Source organism: Canis lupus, chromosome 27 (assembly GCF_048164855.1).
Source record: "Canis lupus baileyi chromosome 27, mCanLup2.hap1, whole genome shotgun sequence".
In the NCBI taxonomy this organism is placed as follows: Eukaryota; Metazoa; Chordata; class Mammalia; order Carnivora; family Canidae; genus Canis; species Canis lupus.
The window spans coordinates 20,419,041-20,446,425 of record NC_132864.1 but is presented as its reverse complement, the minus strand read 5'-3'; the positions used below and the strand labels follow the sequence as shown (position 1 = coordinate 20,446,425).

At 48.3% G+C, this 27,385-nt stretch overlaps 1 protein-coding gene and 1 long non-coding RNA gene across 2 annotated transcripts in view; one reads left to right on the top strand and one right to left on the bottom strand.

Moving 5' to 3' along the window:
* Positions 1-27,385, top strand: part of NOS1 (nitric oxide synthase 1) — a 180,049-nt gene that overhangs the window by 36,735 nt on the left and 115,929 nt on the right. The gene's annotated exons all lie outside the window — the stretch shown is intronic.
* LOC140618982 (uncharacterized) lies at positions 20,136-25,698 on the bottom strand. Its single transcript, XR_012018956.1, has 3 exons — positions 25,456-25,698; positions 24,802-24,974; positions 20,136-23,248 (listed from the first exon to the last, which is right to left on the bottom strand). It is a non-coding gene; the product is annotated as an uncharacterized lncRNA (long non-coding RNA).

The window sequence follows — 27,385 nt, the reverse complement described above, 5'->3', positions numbered from 1 at the left end:
GCCCGATGGGATAGTCTGGGGACATGACAGTGGGTTTATGATGGCTAAAGTTCGGGGGGCGGGCAGAAGGGAGAAAATCAGGGTGATGGAGAGGAAACTGTGAACAAAGAAACATGTATGGAATGACACGGGAAGAGGTGTCCACAGGACAGGGAGAGGCCAGGATAGGGCAGCTGTGAAAATCAGAGGAGAAAGGTCTCTCATGTGGCTGGAGGTCATCAGAGCCTAAGCTTCCCCTGAGAGGGGCTTGGTGTAAGGTGGGCTAATCTGAGATCAGATCCAGCAAGTTGAGCCAGCCCAGGAATGTGCATTTCTAACACGTTCCTACTTGACATTCATCCAATGCACCTGCTCCTGCTCCATAACCACCTTCAGAGCCTAGTTGTGTCATCGAGGGGTGGCTCTGGTAAGAGGAGGAAGCATCAGTATGGCTGGAGTCAAAGGTGCTCAGCCAGGTCCCTGAGCTTTTCCTCCTTTCTCCTCTATCCTGGCCCTTTCTGCAGTCTCCTCCAGACTCTCTATTTATTTCCTGCTCTCTCTTTTGAATGGAGGTATAGTGCAGGCCCAGTAAGGCATACCAATCTTAGAGCCACAGGACTGGGGGGCTTTTACATGGATACACATCTGTTTTCCCACCACCTAGATCAGGATGCAGAACATTTCCAGCACTCTACAGTCTACCTCACGAGCCCCCATAATCAATAACCCATCCCTTGAGGTAACTACTATTCTGGAAGGAATGGGGTCCTTCTTCTTGAACTTGACAAGGCGGAAACACACAGGATGTTGTCTTTGTGCCATAGGTTCCTTCTTGATAGTTGGACTGTGTATTTTTTATTTCTCATTCATTCCAAAAAAACTCCCTCCAGAGAACACAGGTGACTATACCCATTGACAGCTCCCTGTGCCTCTTCCTCTCTATAAGATGCATAAGTAAGATCCTCTTACTGCTCTTTGTCCTGGGCCAGACACAGGTTTCTGTATCATCTATTTCAATTCTCAAAACAGCCCTGTAAGGAAGGTGTTTATATTTCTGCCATTTTACAGATGAGGCTCAGAGAGGTTAAGACATTGGCTCCAAAACACACAGCCTATAGCCTATATCCAAAGCCTGTCCTTAACCACTGGACTATCCTGCCTTCCCTCCCAATGGAGCCTTGCGACCCACTAGATGTGCCATCAATGTTTGCTAACTGGCTAGGTGAAGTTAACCCCCTTAAAGTAGCTGTCTTCCTGGTCTTTGGAGTTGCCACAAGTGAAAGCACCTAGGGTTACTTCCCAGGTGGTAGGTGACTCAAAGTCAGGCCAGCTTTGCTCCTGGGGTGAGCACTGGACTCATGTCCCCAGAAATCCAGCCTCAGCTTGACTTGCTCCTCAGCTGGCCAGTTTGGGAAACTGAATCCAGAGGCCTGGAGGTCAGGCTCACTGATAGATGCCCCCAGGAGCCATCAAAGGGCAGAGTCAAGTGCACTGCTTTCCCAGACATCTGGAGGCTTCCTGGATCCCCAGATGTGATCTATGTAGTATTTAAACCAGCCAATGCACAAGGCTGCCTAGGTAGGCCACAGAAGGGACCAGTGAGACAACCGAACAGCCAACAGCATTTATGCTAGCAAAAGAGATGTTTTAAAAAAGGATGTCAAAAAGAATAATTTTTTTCTTCCCTGGTTTTTTGAAGCAGAAAAAAAGAGAGAGAGATAGGAAGAGCGGGGAAATGGGCCTAATTATAAATGAAGAGTGGCGTGAAGTTCATGATGACTCATTTTTTAAATTGGTGTTTGACAAGAACAAGAAAGAACTGAAATCAGGACAATTAGGAAGTAATGAAGAGCTTAAAAAACAGAGAGAAAAGCAGGTAAGAGAATGAGTCTGGGAGGCCAGGCCTGGAAATGACTAAGTGTGTCTCGGGAACAGACTAGGAATGGGTATCCCATAGAGGATCTGTCTAGAGACAGACTGACTGCCATTCCCTTGTTCCAGATCTTTCTGGAGCTTCTCAGTGCACACCAGAGAAAATCTCAATGCTTCATCTTGACCTCTAAGTTCTAGTCTAAGTGATGATCTAAGTGACGAGCTCGTGTCTACCTGTCCAGCCTCATCCCGAGCCATGAGGGCCCTCACCCTCTGTCCACATCAGGATTTTGGCATCCTCAAACATACCAAGTTTGTCCCAACCTCAGGGCCTTTGCACATGCCCTGTCCTCTACCTGGAATATTCCATCCTCACCTGAGGGGCAGGGGAGCTCATTCTTGGCCTTCAAGTTTACATTTCAAGTCGGAGTAAATGTTCCAGAATACCTGGCTGAAGTAAGTCTCCCTGGTCATCCTTGTTCACTGCACCCTGTGGTATTTCTTCATAGCCCTTATTGTGGATTGTAATTATACCTTTTGTTCATTTGCTTGCATGTACACTGTCTAGTTCCTACTCTGAACTATGGAAATAGGGACCATGGGTGTTTTATTTACCAACATGTTACCCAGCACAATGAATTATACACATAATAGAGTGAGAAAAACGGCCACCTATGCTGTAGTTCCAAGCTGGGGCTTCAGGCACAGTTGGATCCAGGTGGTTTTGTCATCAGGGATCTTTCTCCGTTCACTTAGATCTGCTTTCCTCTGTGCCTTCTTCATCCCCATGGAGGCATTCTCTTCTGTTTCAAGGTAGGCTCTTGTGGTACCAGTATAGCAACTCCAGTGGAAAAAGAGGCTCTCTTTCCTCATCACTTGAGCCACAGTTGAGTCACCATTTACTCCTGGACAAATCTTTATTGAGCACTTACTATGTTCTGGGCACTGTTCTAAGAATTGAGGAGCCATCAGTAAACAAAATGGACAGAGCTCTTGCCCTCTTGGAGCTTACATTCTAGTGGAAGAGACAGACAATAAATAACTTAGGATAATAAACTCTCTAAAATAATTGCAATGGGAGGGTGTTGGGGAGTCCTGAGCAGGAAGCAGTTGATGTGTGCTTGATCCTCTGATTGCCCTGGCTGGAGCCACTTGCTTCTCAACCAATCTCATGGCAATGAAAGGAAGGGGGGAATATTGTTCCCCAAAGGAAAGCAGGGTGCTATTCCCAGAAAAGGGCGGGATGGCGACAGTTGGGCAGATCCAGGAGATGCTCTCCTCCAGTGGTGCAGGAGAGAGGCTCAGGATTTGGGATTGCACTCCTCAGCAAGTACACATGGTATATACTTGTCTGTACCAGCTACTGGGGAAGAGACTCAGGGCCCTGGATGAGAGAGGTCATTTCTGGCCTCATGGCTGAGGGTGATGGTTCTCCCCTCCAAGGTGGGGTGGTGGTGTGTCAGGACCCACCAAGAGACGCTAGAGCACCTGAGTGTATAAAGACCTGATTCAAGACAAGTCAGAGCAGATTCTAGGAGGTCCCCACAAAAATGTCCCTTTCAGTAACTGGGAAACTTTCATGAGCAGGCGAGAAGGACCTAGAGTCTCCATAGGTACATGAGGGTCTACACCCACCAATCTGCCCTCTTTCACACTGTGCCTGACACTGTGAAGGGACTGCTGGGAGGTGGCAGTCCTGGTGATCACCAGCTATCACGCTGCTTTATTTCTCTGCAAAATATTTTCACAGCCTTAAAATCAGGCACGCCCATGAAGGTAGATTGCCTTATCTGTTTTGTACATCTTAGAAGAGGGAGAGCCAAGAATTGCAATTTAGGGATATTAGGCAAATATTGCTCCAGAAAGGTCAATTCCCAGAAATAGTTGTGTTTGGGGAGGCAGCCAAGCTTTGGGTGGGGTTTGTTTTCAGCAGTTTTAGAAGGGTTTGGGGGTTCCCTCATGTCATTGGGAAATCATCTGAGGTCATGAAATTAGTGACCAAGGGCTTAGAAATGTCTTCTCCTCAAGATGGCCCTCGGGGGCAGGAATAACACCTGATTTTCATCTCAAATGTCATCCCACAGGGTTTGGAAAGGACTGCCTGGACCATCATGTTGAGCACAGATATAGGCTTAGTAAGAAAGTGTGCTGTGATCTACTAGTAATGTCTTCTGGGGACAAGGAAAGAGTGGGTTGTGTGCACATGCCAAATATTTACCAGATATTTACCTGGTCAAATGGATAACATGATGCATCCTGGTGAAAAGTGCCTAGCTAGAAATAGATGCATGGCAATAACAGAGGGGTGTCCCGAGGCCCCATGTCATAATGAAGAGCAGACACTGAGTTCAGACCACTCCTGGCCCCCTCCACCACTTGTGTCCTGGGTGACCTTAGGCAAGTCACCTACCTTCCATAGCTTTGGTTTCCCCATCTCATTAGTACAGCTATAACATCATTCCTATCAGGTAGGGTTTTCATAAAGATTAAATGAGATCATATATGCAAAATGATTCAATAACCCCTACTTCTCTTCTTCTTTCCACCCTCTCCCCTACCTATAGCCATCCACTCTGAGGAGGTGAGAAGTCAGGAAGAGGAGGGTGAAGAGCCTGGAATAACTGGATAAGGAATGTACAGAGAGGCTGATCTAGATAGTAACTGAAATAGCAACAACTGGAAAAGAACAGGAAGTATAGAAAAACCAACCCCAGAGCTTCCATTAGCAATACGAGCTCATCCAGCTGGCACATTGCCTCCTGGAGAGCCCGTGGTTGACAGCATGCATTCTGGAGCCAGACTGTGTAGGGTAGAAGCCCAGCTCCATCTCATACTGGCTGTGTGCCATACCTCTCCGGGTCTCGGTTTTCTCATCTGTAGAATGGGAGCTGTAAGGGTACCTTCCTCACGAGGGTGTTGGGATAATTAAATGAGACCTATGGAAAGCACCGGCACAGTCCTTGGCACATAGTAAATACTGTGATCATCGTGGTCATAATTATCATTCTCATCATGATCTAGCAAACATTCATTTTTCCATGCCTAGATGTCCACCATCAAGCTCCTTTCTTTCTGCCACAACATCACCACATGAACATGAGGACGTAGAAAAAATGACCATAGAGAAGAATTCCTCCCACAGCATCCAGGAGATGCGCCGCTCCTGTGATCTGGGGCTGGAGGGTGTCCGAGGCCCCTGGGTGACCACACCACGCGGAGGCTTCTGAGTCCCATCCGGGCAGATGGCGTGCCCCGGGTTCTTCATTAATTATCACACAACAGAACCTTGCTGCTTCCAACTCTGATGCCCTGTAATCAGCCAAGAAACCTCACAATTTGATATTTGGAAACAATTAGCTCAGTTCACGGCCTCTGCAGCATCAATTAATGTGGACTCAAACACAAATTATGGGGAAGCGGGGACAGACACAGGGGGATGAGGTCACAGCAGCCATGAACCTCTGGCTCAGATGAGATTCCCCCAGAACAGGGCTGACAGCGAGGTTGTTCTCCCCTCAATCCCATAGGCAGGGCCTCTCTCCAGCAGGGGCCTCCTCCAGGGGCCCAGAGCCAGAAGCCTGTGGCCAGGGCCTCAGAGCTCAGGTCCAGGAGGATGTGGGAGGGGCCCAGGTCGCCCTGTGCTCAGACAGGCCACCTCATCCATCCCCCTGCCTCCACACAGACTGCTCTTCCACGTAGAGAAAGATGCCACAAACCCACATATCCTTTGGATATCCCTCTGGGCAAGACAACACTGACGCCCTTCTCTTGCCCTGGCACAGGCTAAGGGTGCTTCCTGGAGCAAGGGATGGGCTCCTCAGCACCCATTTCCCGGAAGGTCCAACCCAATCTGTTGGGAAGCAAAGGCTCCGAGGCCAGGCCTCTCTGGCTTGAGCTGTGTGACCATGCACAGGTGTCTTAACCTCCCCAAGCCTCAGTTTTCACATCTGGAAAATGGGGATTTCAAAAAGGGAGTAGACAGATGGGCTTCCCACGGTGCCTGGCATACAGAGAGTACTAGGTCAGCGGGGGCTGCTGTTGGCAGTTGCCAGAGTAACAGTTAACAGATAAATAGCAAATATCTTAGAAGGCTTCAGGGCTTACAGAACCCTTGACCACCACAGTCCCCCTGGATCCCCCTAAAGACCAGGAAAGGGAGGCAGACCGGAGGTGATCTAAAGGTGTGACTGGGGAGGGATCTACCTCCAGGCTCATTCACATGGCTCTTGGCAGGTCTCGGGGCCTCACCAGCCATCCCACAGAGACCTCAGCTCCTCCCCACCTGGGCCTCTCCATGGGGCCACTCGCAAGTTCCCCCAGGGCAAGGGCTCCAGTGGACTGGCAGGGACTGGGCTGTCCACTTTGCAGCCATCGTCCTAGTTCACTAAGGCAAGTGCAGGAGAAGGCAAGTAGACAGAGCCTCTGTCTTTTTGGAAGCTAATCTCAGAAGTGACGTCCATCACTTTAGCTGTATTATTAGAAACAAGTCACACTCAAAGGGGGAGCCTTCACGGGGATGCGGATGTGACTACCAGGAGGCAGGGATCCCTGGGGGGCTCTGCGGGGGCCACCTGGCCCCAAGGGCCAGGTAGCCAGGGACCAGGTTGAATGCTTTGCTGGCATCATCCTATACAATCCCTATTTACGGGCGGGGGAAAAGTCTGCCAACTACTGTTACTATCCTTGTTTTATAGGTGAGAAAGCTGAAGCTCAGAGGAGTTAGGTAACTGACCCAGAAATTGGGAAGAGGTGTTGGAATTTGAACTGTGTTTTCATCGTTGGCATTTCGCTCCACAAAGGTCAGGCCACTGTCCTTTGGGACCCAGCCACAGACCGTCTGGACTGCCCTGAACTTAGGAAGTTGAATATCTGACTAATAGGGTCAGGAAGCCAGCTTCCCGGCTGATCAGGGGAACCTTGCAACAAACCATAATTTAGTAGTGCAATTTTTTTTGGCCAGGGAAGACTGGGTATTGTGGGCCGGCAGGAGCAAATCTTGTGCCCTGTCTGGCTTGGTCTCATTGGAGACTTGAAAGTTCCTGAAGAATTGTAGGCAGCCAGCACTGTCTGCTCAGGTGAAAGTCACGAGACCAGAACTGGTCTCATTGGGAGGAAATTGCTTTGAACCCCCAAAGGTGGCAAAGCACAGTGGTATAGCCAAGAAGGGATGGGGACTCACACCCCAACCAGTCTGGTACACCGTCCCATCTCTGCCACCATCTGATGGTAGACCTGTAAGCAATCCAGGGGGCCCCTTAAAGCCCCAGTTTCCAGACCTGCAAAATGGAGGAGATGGTCATCTAACCTCGCAGGATCACCATGAGGGCCTGCACAGCACCCCACAGATAGTGGGTGCCCAGCAAACAGTGGCTCTTCTCGGCATGGGGGACATGCCAGGCAGAGCTATGCCACCACTATGCTTGTCTCTCTCGTGCCTGCTACAGACTTGGCGCTTAGTCACATTGGGTTAGTCGATTAGGGAATTAAGGAAAAATGTCATCTCTGGACTGGATGAAGGTCAGTAGATGCACATTCTGGAGTTGAGACCTTTCTCAGCTGCAGAGTTGACATGAAATGGGTCACAGCTCTATTGCACAGAGAGCTGTAGCCAAATGAGTCAGTGATGTTAACTCCCCCTGCGTGGCAATCAGGTGTCTTTCAACCACCTCAAAAGAGCAGATTTCCCGCAACACCTGAGCTGTAAGCAAGTGCAAGGCTGGTTAGGAACAGCTCTCATCCATTCTTGAGAGGGCTCCCTAAGACTCCAAGGGGACAGGGATTAATCTGGGGTGCCTGCCGTATGTCCACTCTACCCTGGACCTTTCGGTATGATCTGTGGCAATTCTTAACTTACTAGAAAACCCTGAAATAATGCACTTGCTCTGTGACCTTTGGAGGAAGATTTGACCTCTCTGAGCTTCAGAAAATGGGATTCATCTGGGCACCTCCAGAGCTGTAATAAGGACTTGAAGGTGACACATGAATCGCAGTGCCTGGTGCCTGATATAAATCCTCAATTACTGGTGGCTCCCCGTTGCTATGTGCTTCTTTAGAATGATTCTACAACCCTAAAGACCCCGTTGGGTCCCAAGGAATAAAGCTAGATGTATTTCCTTGGAAGTGGATCAAGGAGGAGCAGAGCACTGGCAGGCATGCTCGCATGAGGGAAAGGGGACCGGGGTCTTTCTGAAGGCTTACGGTGAGAGATCTGAAGGCCACCTTCCACCTCCAAATGTCTGCCCTGGATGCATCGTGCCTCTGCTCACAGAAATTTTGGTGTCAGCACAGGGGACAAAGGGAATGTCCATCATAGCTCAGTATCCTAAGGAGAAGCACTGACAGAGGAGCAAGCATATGGCAGAGCGATGGACACTTTCAATGTCCATCAGAGCTCTTGGCACCTGGGGGATGGAGGCCATGCAGGTGTGCATATGCGTGTGTGAGGGAGTGTCTATGGTGGTGGACACACTTCAGCAGTCGGGTCTTCACCAGCAGTGAATCGAACGCGCTGGGTTGCAGGGAGAGTTTTCTCATCCGCCAGGAGGGCTGCCTGCCGAGTTTGGGGGCTGCTGGCTGCAGATGGTCAGATATTAAATTTTACTCTGCCTCCCATCTGGTGGCTGCTCTGGCTGGCCGAGAGAATTCCCCACGGGCCAGCTCTGGGTTCTGGACAAGCCACTCTGCCCTGACCCGACCCTCGAGTGACCCTTCAGACAGGGCTGTGCTCAGCTAATCAGGAGGGTCCTCCCTTTCCTGCCAAGCACCCCCCTCTTGCCTTGCTAAGGCAGTCACCTCTGCTCTCCCCTCTGAATCTGCTCCCCCACAGCAGAGGCTAAAAGAGCACAGGTTTGGCATCAGATCCACCAGGTTTTGATCATGTCCTGGCTCTACTGGACCTCTCTGAGCCTCTGCTTCCTCTTCCATGATCCCTACATCACAGGGCCATTGGAGAGACGAAATGGGGTCTCTCAACCTTGATGCTGCTTATCTATTGGTCTGGATGGTTCTTTGCGATGAGGGGCTACCCTGTGCTTTGTAGGGTGTCTAGCACCATCCTTGGCCCATCCTTGACCTCAACCCACTAGATGCCTGTGGCACCCCACCCCCATTTGCAACAACCAAAAATGACTCCAGACATTGTCAAATGTCCCCTGAGGGTCAATATTGTCCCCACCAAAAAAATCATAGCAGTGGAGTGTTTTGTACTCTGCCTGTTACCTGGTGAACACTCGGTACACAGAGGCTACACCAGCAGCCACGGCGCTCAGAACGTAGCAGGGCATGCGGTAAATGCTCGACAGATGTTCGCTGTGACTGTTGTCTTGCCAAAGGACCTTTTGAGCCCTTTGAAAGAGGTTTTAAAGTTTGGGGTTTGATGTTCATACATCAAACATGTATGGAGAGCTATAGGCCAGCCTGAGATGGATACACATGGGTGCTCCGATTCAGTATTTAAGAGAAAAGGGAGCAGGGGATGGTGGGGCATGGGCATGGGGCACACAGCAGAAACACAACCTGATTATCTCACCATCACTGAGTATTTTTCTGTTGCCACTATTGTCCTTATTATGATCCCTAGCATTTGTTCGCCACTTACTCTGTTCCAGGCAGTGTTCTAAGAACTTGAAACATTATCTCCTGTAATCACCCAGATGACTGTAGCAGGAAACACCTCCGATTATTTCTTGTACAGACAAAGAGATGAAGGGATTTCAGTAATCTGCCCGAGGGCCCTGGCTCTGATAGAGGCCTTTCCGCAGGGTTCCTGGGGTGCGGTGCCGAGAAGGGTCACCCAGCTGGAGGGTCAGGAGAGCAGGCTGACACCTGAGCTGGGTCCTGAGTCCTTAGTAGGATTGCTTTTAAGAAAAGGCGGGGAGAGGGGTGGTCCAGGCAGCAGGGAGAGCCCGGATAAGGCTCTGAGGCCAGAAAAGTCAGCTTTATTTCACAGGGTGGCTAACTTTTAAGGGCAGGATGTACAGAAAGAGAAATGGTGGTAGCCCTCCCTCTGCCTCTCCCTGGGTCTTTGCCCAACACCAGCGGTGCCAGGTGGGTGGGGCACCCCTCCTGGGCCTCCAGGATCCTAATATTTCCATGCATAAGGAGACTTATATGTTCCCTTCTCAGCCTCCTTATGCATGGAAATATTAGGATCCTGGTCAGGGGACCTCTCCTGTGCTAGGGTGCCTGATGGTCCTGGGTTGCCCAGTACTGAAGGATTCCCAGGATATGGAACTTTCTGTGCTAAACCCAGAACAATTCTGGGCAAACCAGAAAGATCTGACTGTGGCCCCTTTACACACACCACCCTGGGCTTTTATGGGCAAACCACCCCCATATTCCTCCCAGCCAGCCTTCTAAAGCCCCCCAAAAAGGTAGGCATGGGCCAGACGGTCCAACAGCTGTTTCCCAGCTGCTTGGCAAAATCCACCTTCCCCAGGGTGAGAGAATCTGAGACCCACCAAGGAGGGGGAGGCCCAGAGAAGGGAAAGGACTCACTCAGAGCCACCCAAGGGTCAGCAGCAGAGCTGGGACCAGAGGCCAGGTCTTCTGGAGAAGCAGAATCATTTCCATTTAAATTTAAAGGAGAATAAGGGTGATAACTTGAGGTTTCTCAAGCTCATCCTACAGCCCAGCCCCACACTGAACACTGAATACCTGTCCTGACCCCAGAAGTAAGCACTTTTATCATCAAAATCATTTTACAAAAGGAGAAACTGAGGCACATATAAGTTAAATGATTTGGACCAGATTCCATCCAAGGAAGCCAGACAGTACAGCTGGGGAAGGTAACCATTGTACCACCCAGCCTCGTAGAAACAGCATCTTACCTGGCCCCTGGTGGCTTTGCTGTGTGCAGGTCTGAGTCTGAGACCCTTGCAAAGTATAGCAGTGTGGAACACACACACACACACACACACACATATATATATATATATATGTGTGTGTGTGTGTGTGTGTGTGTGTGTGTGCCTCTGTCCCATGGGACACTTCCCTGACACCAGAACTATCACATACTTAATGTGGGGGCTTGACTTAAGGATCCCTTAAAAGGAAGCAACACTGACCTTCAATAAGGACTTGCTAATGGTGGTGTTGCCAGCACTGTGGTAGGTTAGAACAATGGTGGACAGGGACAGGGACATGGTTCTCTCAACCTAGTGGAGAACCAGTCACTTGCTTGATAATTACAGGGCCGTGGCAAATCGTGGTAGGGCACAGGAGGTAGAGGTGAAAGGAGAGACGGTATTCATTCAAAACTCTTTATTGCAACTCCCTTAGGCATTGGAGAGCCAGCCAATCATAAACATGACACAAAGAGAGAGAAGCAGCCGGGAAGCCAAGGGGAGTGTGGTCTATGCCAGGTGGGAGGTGAGCTCAGAGGACTCAGGAAACACAGAGGAGGCACTTGCCCAGTCTCTGGAGGTAGGAGAAGTCTTCTAAAGGAAGTGACATCTCAGCTGAGATCTCAAGGAGAAGTAAGGTTTAGCCAGATAAAGAAGGTCAGGCAGGTATTGCAAGCATTAAAGAAGAGCTTGTGCAAAGGCCCAGGAGTGGAAGACAATGGCCCATGCTAGCAGTTGTCAGGCACTTAATTCTCTATTTGGCCAGAGCCCGGGTCATGGAGTGGAGGAGGGGAGAGGAGAGGCTTGAGAAGTGGCCAGGGACCAGATCGGATAGGGATCTGTAGTTCATCCTATCTTGAGGACAATGGAAGACCATTGATGGGCTTGAAGTGAAGGAGTGACAGGTTTGATTATATCTGTGCTTTAGAATGCCACTGTCATTGGGAGTGTGAATGAATGGAGAAAGAATTGGAGAGATGGGGTGAAGCTAGTATGAACGTGGGACGACATCCTCTTGATTCTCTGATCACCTTCAATACTTATTAAGTGGATGGATGGAAGGGAGGGAGGCAGGGATGGAGGAAGGGAGAGAGGAATGGAACCCATAAAACAAATGAAGACAAATTCAAGAAAATTGAACTTGTATTCATTTCTACTTGAAATATTTCAACTTGGAATATGAGAGAATTCTATAACAATCAGAAGGGCCCAAAGATGGAAAGACCTGCCTTGAGGGGCAGTAAGTTGTGGGATATTGCGTGGGGGGATATTGTAGCACAGACTGGGATAGGATTCAGTACCACAGGGTAAACAAGAGCCTTGGTAACTCACTTCTGTATAGGACTTCACTTCTCTAAAACAGTTGCATAAACTTTGTCCCTTTTAATTGTCATAATATCCATGCATCTTGACTATTATCCTAAGTATCATCTCCTTTTCACAGATGAGGAAATTCAAATTCACAGAAGTTACGTGCCTTTTCCGGCTAGTAAGAAACAGAACTTGCCCTGGAAGCCTTCTGACTCCAAGTCCCCTGCTCTTTCCAGAGAGCCCCAGTTGACTTCCAAAGTTGCTTCTAACCCTGAAATGATGGATTTCTTAGTAGAAGAGGTTTCTGCCCTGTAGGGGATTATACTAACAATTAAAATACTGTGGAAGCTCCAACTCAGAGAGCTGTTTCCTCAGGATAGGCAGAGTAGCATGGTGGAAAGAGGGCAGATTGGGAGTTATTCAAAACTGCCTCCTACTAGCTCTGTGGCTTTGGACAAGCCACCTTACTTCTCTGAGCCTCGGCTTCTTCATCTATAAAGTAAGGGTTATTAATACCATCTCACAGGGTTATTGAGAGAGACAAAGTATATGAGGGGCTGTATTGGTCAGGATTATTTTGGTTGTAAGTGATGGGAACCCAGCTCCAAACAGACAAAAAAGGAATGTATCACATCCCTAGTTCTCTCTGTCCTCTGCTTGTCTCTTCTTCTCTTGCAATGGAACCCTCTGTCTCTCCCCTTACAGATGAGCCTCTTCCAAACGGCATGAACAGGACCACCCACAGCCTCAGTAGAGAGAGAGCTTCCTTCACCTATAACAGTATATCCATCCCAGGGAAGACCCTTGATTGGTCCTATTTGAGTCACATGCTCACTCCTCAGACCAATTACTTTGGGAGAAGGGTAGGAGGTATTAGGGTTGGCCACACCTCAGTCTTGTACTCACCACCATGGCCAAGGGAGTAGGATACATTATGAAAGGAAAGATGATTTTAAAAGATTAACTAAAACCCATTACAAGCACCTAGGACAGCATCTGGCATGTAGTAGCTGCTCATTAAATAGGAACACTGTTGGTGCCATTGTCTGGGGGAGTCAGTGACAGTTTTGTTTGCAGAGAAGTCTAGAGGTGTGTCTTCTCGGGAAAGTTCTAGAGGGGAGAGAAGGTGAGCAACATAGATCTTGTTAATACTAAGTTCATGTTCATCTCCATGGAGACCACCATATGTTGCACCTGCATCCTGTAGGTGTCCTCTATAGAGAATAACTTACATGTAGCAGATCTAAAATGGGGGGAGGGGTTTGGGGTATAGGTGAGCCACTCACTAAGGGTTCCCATGCTCTGAAATAGGCAAACTTGCTTCTGGGGTTGTTCCTCTTTTATTTGCCAGTCCCTTTCATTCATTACTTTATTCAGCACTATTTCTGTGCACTTTTCTCAGGCCTGAGGATTCAACAGTGAATAAGACACACAGCCTTCATGCTCAAGGTCTAGCTGGCTCCCAGTCATAGTTTATCTCTACTTCTTTCCCTCACGTGTTGATAAGCTTTAAATGTTTACCTCATCAAAGAGGGGAGAAAAAGAACCATGAATTATGGTTCACAATTTACGTGGCTGAGTCAAAGAACTCGTGTTGGTTCAGTAACAATTCCAAAATGATTCCATCTCTTCCCCCTCGGGCAATTTCCATAACTCCCTGAGGCTTCCAAGCTGGTTCCAAGCCAGGCATCATATGCACCATGCACATGTTCTTTGGCCCACAGAACACTTTAAGTGCAGTTTGTTGCCAGCATTTAAAACTCAGTAGGTTTCTAAAATCTGAACTGGATGCTTCTCTTAGGAAGCCTAAAGACCTGGTGAAAATGGACCAGTGTTCCACACTGGCAATGATCGGCTGGAGCCACATTGTGTCCACCCCTTTAGACAGGACCTGTGCTCCCTGATTCTTCAAGGCTCCCACATGATGCATTTTTCTAAGTCATTAACTGACTGGTCCCTGCAGGCATTTGCGTTTGCTACCCTGGAAGTAGAGGACATTTGGTGAAAATGTTATCTTTGCCAAGCGTCTCTGCCTAGTCAAACTGCCTCCAAGGCTGCCCAGAAGCCCTTTCCTCTGCAGCAGCTCCTCCAAAACCCCCATGGTGTAAAAAACGTGTAGCCCAGGGAGAAAAACAAGTGGCCTCATCCAGAGGCAGGTGAAGCCCAGACTTGCCTTTTTTTACACTCTGTTTTCAAAACCCAGCCTATTAGGTGAAGCCACTTGAGGGAATAAAAGGCAGAGATTCAAGTGGTTTTCATTGCATCAAAGATGAGTGAGTGTTTTACCCAACGTGTCAGGAAGGCAGTTTCAATCATCAGAATTACCTTCATTCAGCCTTTGAATGGCTGGATTCTCTGGCTTCTCTGAGCTCAGAGAGGCTCTTGTTCAATGGGCATATGAGAGCAGGGCAAGGAATGGATGGTTCTTTGGCTTGCTCTCAGGTTAGGGAAGGGGACTAATCATTTTTGGCTGATTTGTGCTCACGGACTGTCAAACACCAAGTAGAAATAGGAAGAAATGATTCACATTCTGATTCAGAGAGTGTTTATTAAGTACATACTATGCACTTCAAATGCTGTCGACAAGACAAATCCCTAAACTACGTCACCAGCTCAGACCTCTTTTGAATCCTTATATCTTTCTACTTGACACTGCCATTTGAATGTCTCCTAGATTGCAAACATCTATGTTCTAAATCCAACTCTTTACCGCACCCCCCCCCTCACAAAAGACTCTCTTACATCTTCCCCAGCTCAAGAAATATCAACTTTATCTCCACAGTTGCTTAAACTAAAACTTAGAAGTTCTTTTTTTTTTAAGACAGAGAGAGTGCAGAGGGAGAGAAAGAATCTTAAGCAGGCTCCACCCCCAATGTGGAGCCCCATGTGGGGCTGGATCTCACAACCCTGAGATCATGACCTGAGCCAAAATCAAGAGTTGGATGCTCAACCACCTGAGCCACCCAGGTATCCCTAGAAATTGTTCTTGATCCCCTTCTCACTTATCCACAATAGCCACTCATCACTAAGTCCTGCTGGTTCTTTCTCTTAACTCATTTGTTCATTGGTTAGTTAAGGTAGTACTAGCTGCTATAACAGATAGACCCCCTCAGTGGTTCAATAAAATAGAAATGTATAATTAGGTCAAATAAAGTCTAATTAAGGATCCAGATGATGATTTGGGGACCCAGGGATCTCCCACCTTGTGACTCTACCATTCCTTAAGGCCTGTGCTTCTAACCACTAGACTAGAAAAGAGAAGGCAGGAAGACACACCTACTCTTAGCCACTTGAGCCCAGAAGTGACACCATCACTTCTCCTATTGCATTGGTAAGAACCAGCCACATGACCTCATCTAGATGCAAAGGGCACTGGGAAATGTAGTCTCTGGCTGGGCAGCTGCTTCCCAGCCTCATCTATACACTATGGAAATGGATAGGCAACCATGTCTGCCTCAGTTCATTTCCTCTACCTGCACTGCCACTTCCCCAGTCTAAGCCACCATCCTGTATCACTTGGGTGACAGTCCTCTTCTGGTCTCCCTGACTCCATCCTGTCTCTTCTCTAGTCTGTTCTTCACACATCAGCCACAGGATTGCTTTAAACCATGTATCAGACCATATATGTCGCTCCTCACACTGAGAATAAAACAAGCACCCTCACTGAGGCACATGAAGCTTGATTAGCCTGGTCCCACTTCATCTTCTCCTTCCCCCATCACTCATGGTTCCTCCAGCAACCACCTTCATCATCACCTGTTCTGTTATCTACACTTGGATCACCTTTCCAACCAGCTGATCTTCCTCATCCTCCAAGACTCAGCACAGACATTAGTCATTTTCTCAGAGAGGACTTTTTCATCCAAGTAGTACCCCTCATAGGGGAGCTCTTCACAGTGAGTAGTTGGGTATTTCTTTGTGTGGCTCCTTTTCCCCACATAGGCTGTAAGTCCCCCGAGGATAACAGCAGTTATCTGTTATCTTTACCACAGCACCAGTTCTCTTTGTCCCCAGCACCAAGCACTTTACCAGGTACAGAGTAGGAGTCCAGTCCATTTGCTGAATGAATGAATGAATGAATGAATGAATGAATGAATAACATGATGTCACTGATTTCCTGGCACAACTTAATGTGGTGGGTTCTATTACCATTCCCATTTCACAGATGAGAAGATGAGGCTCAGAGACAGGAAGTGGTTTTTCCTAAGGGCGCACAGCAAGGAAGTGGTAAACCTATAGCTCAGAGCTCTTTCTAGCTAAGTCTCTTCTTAGCAATCCTATTTGGAAATACTTTGAGAAACTTCTATATGCCTTCTCCCAGATTTCCCATCCTCTTCCCAGCTCCTAAGACCCTGAGAAACTCATCACTTCTTCCCACCTCCTCTGGAACCTAAGCAGGCACAGATCATGGCAGACACTACCCCTTATATCAAACAGGGCCCTGACAAGAAAGGGATGTACACTCAAACTGTGTAATCAAGGAGAGATTAATGAAGAGTGTGTTTACAAAGATGTGGCCATGGTCAAGAGATACCAACAAGGGGTACAGGACCCAGGACCATCAGGATCCTCATAGAACAAGACGAGGGAGCAGCTAGCAGCACCTGGAGAGTGAGCTGTGTGGGAAGGACTGCCTTTAACAGAGGAACATAGCCACTGCTCCTTAGCCTACAGGGATGGGGGCCCAGAAGGGAATAAACCCAACCTTGCTGTCTTCCCAATTCCCACTGTTCTGCCCAAGCTTTCCATTGGCTGAATCCAACCAGAAGCTAGAGGCAAGGGACTTTGCTAATTGGATCAGCCTCCACAGAACCAATAGAGGTACAGAAGGGGGGTGAGTAGACCTGAAGAGGCAAACAGCTAGCCCATGGGACTTTCAGATTGAAAGATGAGAGGTGGCTCCCATCCATTAGGGTTTCTTCGGTTCCAAGCACCAAACTGACTCGGGCAAAACTCCAGCAAAACAAGGGATATATTGGAGGGATTCAGTTAACTCTAAGATTTCAAGGAAATCTTAGACCCCAGAAAGATACGTTTTATCATGCAAGTTACTCAGACTCAGGACTCAGACTCAGGAGTAAAAAACAACACTCTAGGACTGCATGTGAAGGGAAAGGGGAGCTCCCCAAAGAAAATTAAGGTGCAATTGTCAAAAGAAAGGATGAAAATGCTGAGCCTACAGAAAATGAGAGATGTCCTCACAAGATTCACTGCTACAAAAAAGAAAATAAAACCAAGTCAGTTGAGAAGTTAATACCTTTTCAAACCTCAGAAGGATCACTCATTGGTGCTCAATCAACGTTTGTAGGTTGGAAGAATAAATGGACCAAGGAATGCTAGAGAATTTGGGCCTTATTCAGAGGGCATTGGGGACATTGAAGTGTTTCAAGCTCAGGAGGTGACATAGTCAGATTTGCATTTTGGAAAGGCGTCCCTGACTTGGGTAGGGAGACTGGACTGCAGCAGGGAAGCCTGTTGGGGCTGATGGGATGCCCTAGGTGAGGATTGTGGTGGCTCAGAGTGGTCATAGAGAAGGAAAGATAGAGTTACATCAAGCAATTCAGTGCCTGGGGGGTACAGTCAGAGTCTTTGAGACTATATACATGAGATGTTGATCAAGCTGCTAAATGCAGCTCAGAGCTCCATTGGTGGGCCTGAATTTGGGCATCTGCAGCCTGGGTGAGGGAATGAGGTATTCTTGATGCCAATAGCTGCAGCAGTATGTGCCAGCAACTCGTCAGATGCTATGGTCACCCCTAACCCACCATAGCTGTTGACTCCCCAGGCCAATCCCATGAACCAATATGAATATCCCTCTATCTGCCAAGATGATGGAGACCCAGTCACTGGCCCTGAGTATCTTCCATTCTGTTGGCACAGAGAGATGGACACAAAGATAACATTTCCATCCAAAGACTAGGGGATCACCCAGAATCACTTGGCGGGTGCCCACACCCTGCTTACAGCATTTCCAGGGAGTATGGTGCAGCCAGAACTAAACTATGGCTCCAGGGTTTAGCTGGTTTGCATCCAGCTAAACCCTGAGCCACACTAAATTAGGCAAGAGGTTAGCTCTGCCTTTGACACGATACAACGTCCCAGGGGTTCCTGAATATGCCATCACTTCCTGGTCTTCACGGGTCTTCGTGTATCTCGAGTTCCTCCCCCCTCCTCCCTTCCTCCCTCTCTTGGGCCAATCTTCACCAGACATCAGCTTAAAGTTTTATCCACTGGGTAGGAGTTTCTTTGCCCCAGGCTGGGTAGGCTTCCAGCGTGCTCCCATCATCTCCTCCCTTTATGGTCCTTGATACACTGCATTGTCATTGTATGTCTTTGAGCAATGACTTAGTCTTCTCTGAGACTCCCTTTCCTCCCCTAGGAAACAGGGTCATAATAGTAACTCCTAACTCGGTCGTTGTTAAATGGTATGGCCCTTAGAATGCACACAGGATGGTGCCTAGAGCAGAGTAAGCAGACAGTGAGTATTAGCTGTTGCTTGCCTAGCCACTTGTTGGCCGTGAGACTTACTGCAGAATCTGCTACAGACCTTGGTTTTCCAGAGCCATGTGATTTCCCAAGACCTCAAGCAGCCCCTCATTGATCCTCAATGATTCTGGCAGCACTCCTACTAGTATTGATCAAATACCAAGACCAAGGCTGCCTTCCTGTCCAGGGTGTTAATTGGCCCAAGAACTGTGTGCATGGGGAACCTAGCAGATTTCTGAATGAAATCACTGATACCATTCCCATCACATCAACTCAGAGAAAGGGGGGTTAGTGATCTTTGGCGTGCTTGGAAAAGCCTTCTTTTGTGAGGTGCTCTCCTCATCTGTGTTATTATTCATTGGCTGGACAACTAAATGTCTTACTCTCTGTATGCATCAACCCTTTATTAAACACCCACTATATACATATCCTCCAAGAGGTCTTCTCTGCCACAATACCTAAAATTACCCCCAGCCCAGTCCCCCCTCTGCCCCCTTACCCTGCTGCTTTTGCCATAGTACATGTCATACTTTGACATTTATAGTACTTGTTTACTTGTGGGTGAGTATGCTATTTGTGTCTTTACTTGTTTTATGGTCAATCTCCCTGACCAGAATGTCAGCTTCCTGAGGGCCAAGGCTGGGTCTGCTTTGCTCACTGCTGTGTCACCACAGCCTAGAACATATAGTCAGAGACCCTTGAATATTTATCAGATGAATGCATGCAAAGCACCAGACCAGGGACTTTGCCAGGGGAAAAAAATTGAACAATAAGATGTGGATTCTAGCTTCAAAATGTTTATTTGTTGGGTAGTCAAGCAAAAATAATTATAATTCTAGACAGAATTGGTGGGTTCTAAGAGAGGGACCTTACCATTCTCTGAGGGTAAGGGAAGAGAGAAGGGGAAGAGGTCTTGTATACTGGCTGTAGTTCACTTTTTACTCTCTGTTTCCTCTCTTGGCCTGACCACAGATTATAGGCTGACAGCAGGGATCATGTCTATCCAGTTAATCATTAATCTAGGTGCAGGATGGAGTGTGGCAACTAGTAGTCCCATCAATGTCTTATTTTAGTTTTAGCTGGGAGATTGAGATGAGGGTTGGAGTGCAAGGAATTTCTTTGGGAGGTGACCCCAGAAAGATACGTTTTATCATGCAAGTTACCATGGTGGGAAACCAGAGCTAAATCTTGCACAGGAGCCTTGGGAGCCAGTGTAGACCGCATATCTCAGATTATCCCACTCCAAGGGAAGATAGACTAATCCCCCAATGTTTCTTCTGCAAAAGAGTGCAGTTGCTACCAGTTGGAAGTTGGATCAGCATGTATGAGAATTGTAGATGCCAAGGGGATACGGGTAGGGCACTCTCAGAAGGTGCTACAGTAAATATTTATTGAATGAATCAATAAGTGGAATGAATGGACATTGGTCAGATGCCTACTACATACCAGATGCCTTGTGGCTGTTTGTTAATGTGATTTTCAAAGCTTTTGAAAGACAGGTAGATACTGGGGCTCAAAGAGGTTAGGTAACTTACTCAAGGTCACACAACAAGCAAGAGACAGAGCTTAGATTCAGCCCAGGCCCAGTCTTTCATATATATTTTATTTTATTTTATTTTATTTTATTTTTATTGTATTGTATTTTTTGACAGATAGAGCTAGAGAGCAGGGGACGTGGCAGGCAGAGGGAAAGGGAGAAGCAGGCTCCCCACTGAGCAGGGAGTCTGATGTGGGGCTCAATCCCAGGACTCTGGGATCATGATCTGAGCCCAAGGCAGACACTTAACCAACTGAGCCACCCAGGTGCCCCCAGGCCCAGGCTTGTCTGGTTCCATGCCCCTCCTCTTTCATAATGTCAATTGGTGGGATAAACTGCGATGTGGATACCCTGGACTGAAAATTTCAGGAAGGGTCCTCATTGTCTCATTCATCTTGCCTATCTGTCTTCTATTTGGCTCCAGGTGTGAGTCAGCCCAGCCTTGTCCCAGGGTCCAGTCAATGGATCCCCTTGCCCTGAGGTCACTACAACTTTCTAGGGCTTCACTTCAGCCAGAATTCCCCCCTTAGGATTTGTGGGCTTTGGATTCCAATAGTTCAAGTTCCAGAGCTGCCACCACTTAGATGTGAGTTCTGAAGCAAATCATTCTACCTCTGTGCCTCTGTCTCCCCACAAAGAAGGCCAATAATACCTAACTTACAAGGTGAAAATTAAAAAGATTAGCACAGCCCATAGTGAGTGTGCAAGAAATGGTAACCATGGTGATCTCAAAGCAGTGATGCTTAGCTTATTTGTCACTTGTTACCCCATCTTTCTGTACCCCAAACCACTTCTTCTACTCACTTCCTCCTCAATATCAGCAATCGGTATGTAGTATTAAATTGCATAGACCCTCGAGCCAGTCATCTTGGGTTCAAATCCTGGTTCTGCCTCTTACCAAGTGAGTGAGAGCTAATGAATAGAAAGAGCCCGCCATGTTATGGGTGCTCACATGCTACCAAGTATTTCCTATCATCATATTTCTTGTTATTGTAATCATTAATATTACCTAAAAGTCCTCTTGTAAATCAGCAAAACTTTATTAAACACCTACTGTGTGCCTAACACTAGGTGGAGCACTGGGGCCGGTGAAGAAAACAGGGTCCCTGCCCCAAGGACCACTGGGTCAGATGGAGAAATAAAGCCAGAGGACAATGAATACAGAGTTCACTAGGTGACTAGTGAACTGATCACTGTCCTAGTGACCGATCATCACTAGGAGAGTGGGAAGGCCAGAAGAGCATTGACATCACATCCAGTGAAGAAGCCAAAGCATCCAGACCCTTCCCTGATAACCCCCATACATAGCTTTATCTGAACACCCTGCTATCCCCTCTGTCCATACTTCTCTTTCTGCCCCAAAGCTCCCACTTCCTGCCCTATGGCATAACTAGAGTGGTCAGTAGATCTCTACGCTTCCCTTTGACAACCAACTGTAAACTCTTCGAGGCTGGGGCAGTATCTTAAGTTCTTTTCCATGCCACAGAGTAGCCAACACACAATGCTGCCACAGTTTTATGGATGCTGGCAGGAGACACAAGACTCCTGGGTCAGAGATGCAGGTTATTACAGCAATAGTAGTAACCAGAATATCAATATTTGTGCCAGTAGCCCAAAACCCAATTTCCACAGAAACTTCCACAGAGCAACACAAATAGGACTGGGTATTGTGGTTTGGATTACAGGAGAGGAATCCCAAATTTAGAGAAGCTGAATCTTTTATAATGGGAGTAAGCAAACCTGCCCTTTGCTCTGGAGAAAGTCAGTATCTTTATTATACAGGACAGTAGGCATGCCTTCCTTTTGCTCTTGAAGGGAGGTACTATTTCTATCTTGCAAAGCTGTTACACAAACATCTTGAAAAGATAGTCTGGAAAAAAGGCAATCAGTGCCTCTGCTGGCAAGACATGCAGAAACGAAAAAGATACGTGGTCTCCCAACAAATATAGATGGATGGATTGGTGGATGGATGGATGGATGGATGGATGGATGGATGGATGGATGGGTGGGTGGATGTATGTATGGGTGGGTGGGTAGGTGGTGGATAGATGGACAGGAGGACCAAGAATTGAAAGGCAATGATTTTTAACCTGTGTTTCTAGAAATCATAAGAACTTGAGGGGTTCCCTGGAGGAGGTAGGGCAGCCAGCAGTCTTGCCCCCTCCCCAATGATTTCTCATACCTCCTCCTTCACTTTTTTTATATATTGGCTCATGCATACAATTCCACTTGGAAATTTAAAAAAAATATATACATTGCCACAGCTACAACAAGTTTGGAAATCATTGATGTAGGAATGTGATTCTCCAACTTAAAAAAGTGTCAGAATCACTGGAGGTTTGTTGAAACCCAGATTGCCAGTCTGAGGTGGGTTTAAAAAAATCTGCATTTCTAACAAATTCCCAGGTGGTGCTGCTGCTGCTGCTCTGGAGACCACACTTTGAGAACCACAGTTGTAGAGAAACTGTCCTGATTCTTCCATACAATAGAATTCAATTACTGAGTGCCTAGGATGTACTCGCAAACTGCTAGGCATATTGAAGTTCATAAAAATGGATTCAGGCGTGGCCCATACTTCTCAAAGGTCTTCTCATATCAAAACAGAGACAAGAGCCACATGTACATTAATAAATAATAAAAGGAGGAGGAGCTATCATTGACTGACCATGTACTATGTGCCAAAGACCATACTAAGGGCCTCCTATGCATGATCTCTGTGAATCAGCACAATCCTGGGAGATAGGGATGATCATCAACCCCATTTTGACAGATGAAAAAGGTGAAGTTCAGAATGGGTAATTAACTTGCCTAAGGTCACACAGCTAGGAAGTGGCAAAATCCAAGACAGACTCCAAAGCTTTTGAATCACACCATATCCTTGCACACTCCTCTCTTCCACACTATTAGAGAAGAGTATAAGACAGTTTGCTTGAGTGTCAGATTAAATAAATCAAATGCCAAAATATATGAATTTAATGGTGCTCTAGGCTGTCAGGCTGAGAAGAAGAAAGTGGGTTCTCTCATTAAGGCTTTAAACATCAGGGTGCAGCCAGCTGAATCGTTTCTGGGGTCCAGGGAAGTGTAGATTGCAAAGTGTCGCATGCTAGCAGCCTGGGCTATGAGCTTGTCTGACTTGCTCTTTGCATTTAGTCCTTTAGGAGTGAGAAATCCTGCCTGGGGGTAGTTGCCCCAGTCGCTGGCACAGTGCCTAGTACATAGCCTATCAAAAAAGAGGGGATGGCCACGGATGGTTAAATGCATGGTACATAATGCCATGGAGAGTTCCCAGACTCGTCGCACTCAAGTTTGTTTTTCAAATGAAAACTGAATGAGGAAGCCAGATACATAGACAAAGAAGAGATCAACCCAGAATGGAAGGGGAATTTAGGGGGCCCAGGGCACACTTCCCCAGCCTACTCCCTCTACCTGCAGCCTCCGAGACATGGCCGCAGGACCCAAGGGGGTCCTAGAACAGAGAAGGAAGCTAGGCTCCAGTCCAACCCCCTTAATTTTATAGATGGGAAAATAGAGACCCAGAGAGGGGAGGGGGGTGGCCCAGGTTGCACAGTGGAGGACTGAGTCAGATGAAAACCCAAACACTATGGCCTGGGGTTGGTAGCTTTCCAGAATACTGAGCTGGGATTTCATCTGCTCCTCTGTCTACTGCCTCCCCATGACCCTCTCCCAAGGATCGGTGTCAGAATCTTTTTCCTAACTCTTAGAAATAAGTTCTAGTGTGTCGTCTTTTCTGTGCATGTCTCTGGTATGGTGGGGCCTGGGGCAGTGCAGAATGGCCAGAGATTGCTGCTCAATGAGGGGAGGGAGCTGCCATTGTTGCTGAGGAGTTGTGTCATTGAACTCCAAGTATCTGCAAGCTGAGAGTGAGGACCTGACCCAGCTCACCAGGGTGGTCTTACTGGCACTGAGAAGCCAACCTGAGACCTGCCTCAGTTTCCCCTGAGGAGCTTACCAAAAATACAGCCTCTTGGGTCCTCTCCCCCCACCGAGACCTACAGATTTAAATTCTATCTAGGCATAGTCCAGGCACATATGGACAATTAAGGCAATTCTTAAGCACCTAGAATTTTAAGGACCACTACTTTATGTGCTGATTAAGACCTCCCTTGCACTCACAATCACTTCCACTCCCGGGTGCTGAAATCCATTTCCTTGGTCAGGGTTCTTACACTGGTGGCTGAAACCTGCTTCATTCTAAGTGAATGCGTTTAGGTGGACCATGCCCTCCAGTTAGCCACAAGCCCCTCTACTCCCTGATGTCTCAGAGCCAGCCCACTTCATCTGTCCCCTGGAAGCACTGGCTTCTCCCTGCCATTGCCTTCAGAATGAAATACTTTGATTCCCCTTCACAGCCCAGTGTGACAGGCCATCAAACACTCTAGGTTTAGAGAATTTTGAGATATAACACCTGGAGTTGAGATGGGGGAGTTGTATGTGTGTGTGTGTGGGGGGTCATCCTGTATTGGGGTTGCAGGAGAGAACGAAAGGACTGATTTGGGAGTATGAACAGAAAACTTGGGCCTCCTGCTGAGTTTTTGGTTGATTCTCTGGGGTGCTCAAGGCCCCACACCTTATTGCCCCCACCCTCATTTGATGCCTCCTCTATGGACGGACACTGCAAGACTGGGTGGCGACCGGAAGATACAGACAGTCCCCAGAGCAGCCCAACACTCTCATCCCGTTCAAGTCAGGTCAGCATAGAGGGGACTCAGGCCCAGAGGTCCCCAAAGCTGAGTAAAGAGGAGCAGGAGATACCTGACAAGTGGTAGGAAACAGGAAGGCTACAGTGAAGGTTTAGCGCGCCATCTGTCGGTCGTTCGGGGAACTGTCTCTGCCAAACGGGCTGCGTAGCGCAGGGGGCACCAGCAAACCTGCCCTGAGCGGTTTCTCAGGCAAGAGGTTGCCTCCTTTTTGTCCATTAAAGCACCCTGAAAGGCCACTGGTTCGGTTGCTCCTGGTCTTTTCAAGGTCCCAGACTCTTTTAAAAAGGCTACTGGCTACTGCAAACCCTCTCCCCAAGCACACTTAGACTTGATTTTGCCTGTAACTCCGGGGGCTGTCTTCTGGTTGGGATCACTTCCTGAGACCCTTGCCGAAGGGTTTGTCCAAGCTCACACAGCTCATTCGTGGCAGAACCAAGTCTAGAAGCCAGATGTTCCAGCTTCAAATCTAGTGCTTCCTGTACCCAGGCTGCCCCTTTAAGCCTTAAAGGGCTCCTCTCTCTTTCTTCCCTGCAGGAATCCTATGAATGTCTGCCAGGGGTGTTGGACAAGTCAGTAACCATCCCAGGGACTGTGGCTCCCCCACCCCTCCCAGGGGTTCTAGGCTCTCAGGCAACACTTTTCCTTGCTTCTTGGCCCTGCTGGCCTACTCCCCAAGGTGCCCCCAAGGGCCACTATATAGACTCACACTCCTTAGGGTCCCCAGAACCAGCATCTTGAGCTTCTTAGAAGCCAGGTGAGGGATCTGATAGGTCACTGGCAGGCTGTGAATCACCTTGGATCAACCACCAAACCTCCCTGGACCTTGGCCTCCCCATGTGTAAAAAGCCATAGTTGGGGACAGCCATCTCCAGGGCCCCTCCCACGGTGCTGCCCCTCTCACTCTGGGCAAGACTGACCCACAGGCATGATCCTTCATAGGCATATCTAAGTGACCTCCCCAACCACGTATCCAGGGACAGGGTTGAATTCTATTCTAGAATTAGAGGCGCTGAGTGGGTGGGGTGGGATGGAACACTACTTACGTGAGAGGGGATTTATGTGCAATGGGAGCAGGGAGGGGGGCAGCGGGACACAGAGGAGGGTGCCCCTGGGTCTTTCAATACATAGCATGGACCTTCCACTCAGGGCAGAGAGGCAGAGCAAGGGGCAGTGCTGGCTGATGGAGGAGAGAGGGGTATGACGAGTGGCTGGGAAGGGCACAGGGTTTGGTATACAGTCGATGGCTAATTAAGGAGCTATTGTCACTACATAGTGGGATCCCAGCAAGCTCTTCATTCATTTATTCAACAAGCATTAATTTGGTTTTTGATTGAAGGAGACGCTCTCCAACTTGAGTGTGGACCAGGATCTCCTGGAGAACTTGTATAAAACACAGATTCCTGGGCCCCCACAGCAGCGTCTGGTTCAGCAAGTCTGGGGTAGCCCCAGAACTGATATTGCTAGTAAGATTGGAGGGGCTGCCAAAGCCTCTGGTCCGGGGAACATGCTTTGAGAAGCAGTGATTTTGAGTTGACAGATGAGACAGACCCCACCCCCCACCCCCCACTGCCTGGTGGTGCTCCTAAGGGTGCAGCATTAAACGATTAAATATCCTAAAGTGTGTTGCCTTAAGAAAGGGGAAGGGCAGGGCATTAGGGGAGCTCAGAGCAGGGCTCTCCCCAAAGAGGGGATGTCTACACTGAGACCCGAAGGCTGAGTAGAAGTGGCCCAGCAAAGCCACAGAAGGGGGAAATTTTCCTGAGACACTTACTTAGAATCCACCTGAACCCCTCTCACAGTCCTCATCTATTTTTCCTGGTCAATGGGAGGGAGGCAGCATTGATCCCATTTTACAGATGAGGAAGCTAAGGCTCAGAGAGGCAGAGGACTAGCTCAAGATCATGTATGGAGAAAGTAGCCCCAGTGTCTGGCATAGGACACCTCTCAGCTGCTGCCTCTGTGCCGCTTCTCCCCAGCACCCCCGTTCCCATCCCTGGGGGAGCCACCACCTAGACACAGCTGCAGGGTGGCCAGCCACACTCTGCTGCCTTCCCCCGCTCCCTGCCCTAAGCCCTTCAAGTGTTTTCGCTGCCGGGTGAATTCAACAGATGCCTTTTGATCGCAGCCTATTAAATTAGCCCCTCTCTGCAGCCAAAAGAAGATAATTATGTTTTCATTAGCCCTGGATAATGTATTACCCCCCTCAGTGGCAGCCACATCGGCAAACCTCCTCCTTCCCCCTCCTCTGCTCGGTTCCACCGGAGCACTGTTGCTCCCCTCGGCCCACCTCTAAGCCACTGGGTGGGGACTGGTTAGGGTCCCCCCAGGGTGGTGGTGGGGGTGCAGGAGGCAGCCTCCCTTTGGCTGGGAGAGGGCTTTTACACAGCCGCCATCCACCCAGGAGTGGAGGGTGTGGGCCCAAAGAAGATTCAAGAATAATTGTTCTCATAGTGACCATTGCTGGGGAGCTGACTCCTGGATGTGTCTCAGCAGCTTGAATCCTAGAGCAGGTGGGGAGCAGGGTGGCTTTACAACATCTCCCGCCCCAGAACACCATGGGGGTCCTGCTGGGATCAGCCTAGAGTGACTGACTGTCCGACTGTCCAACTGTCCGAGCAGCCTCTGGAGAGAGGGCC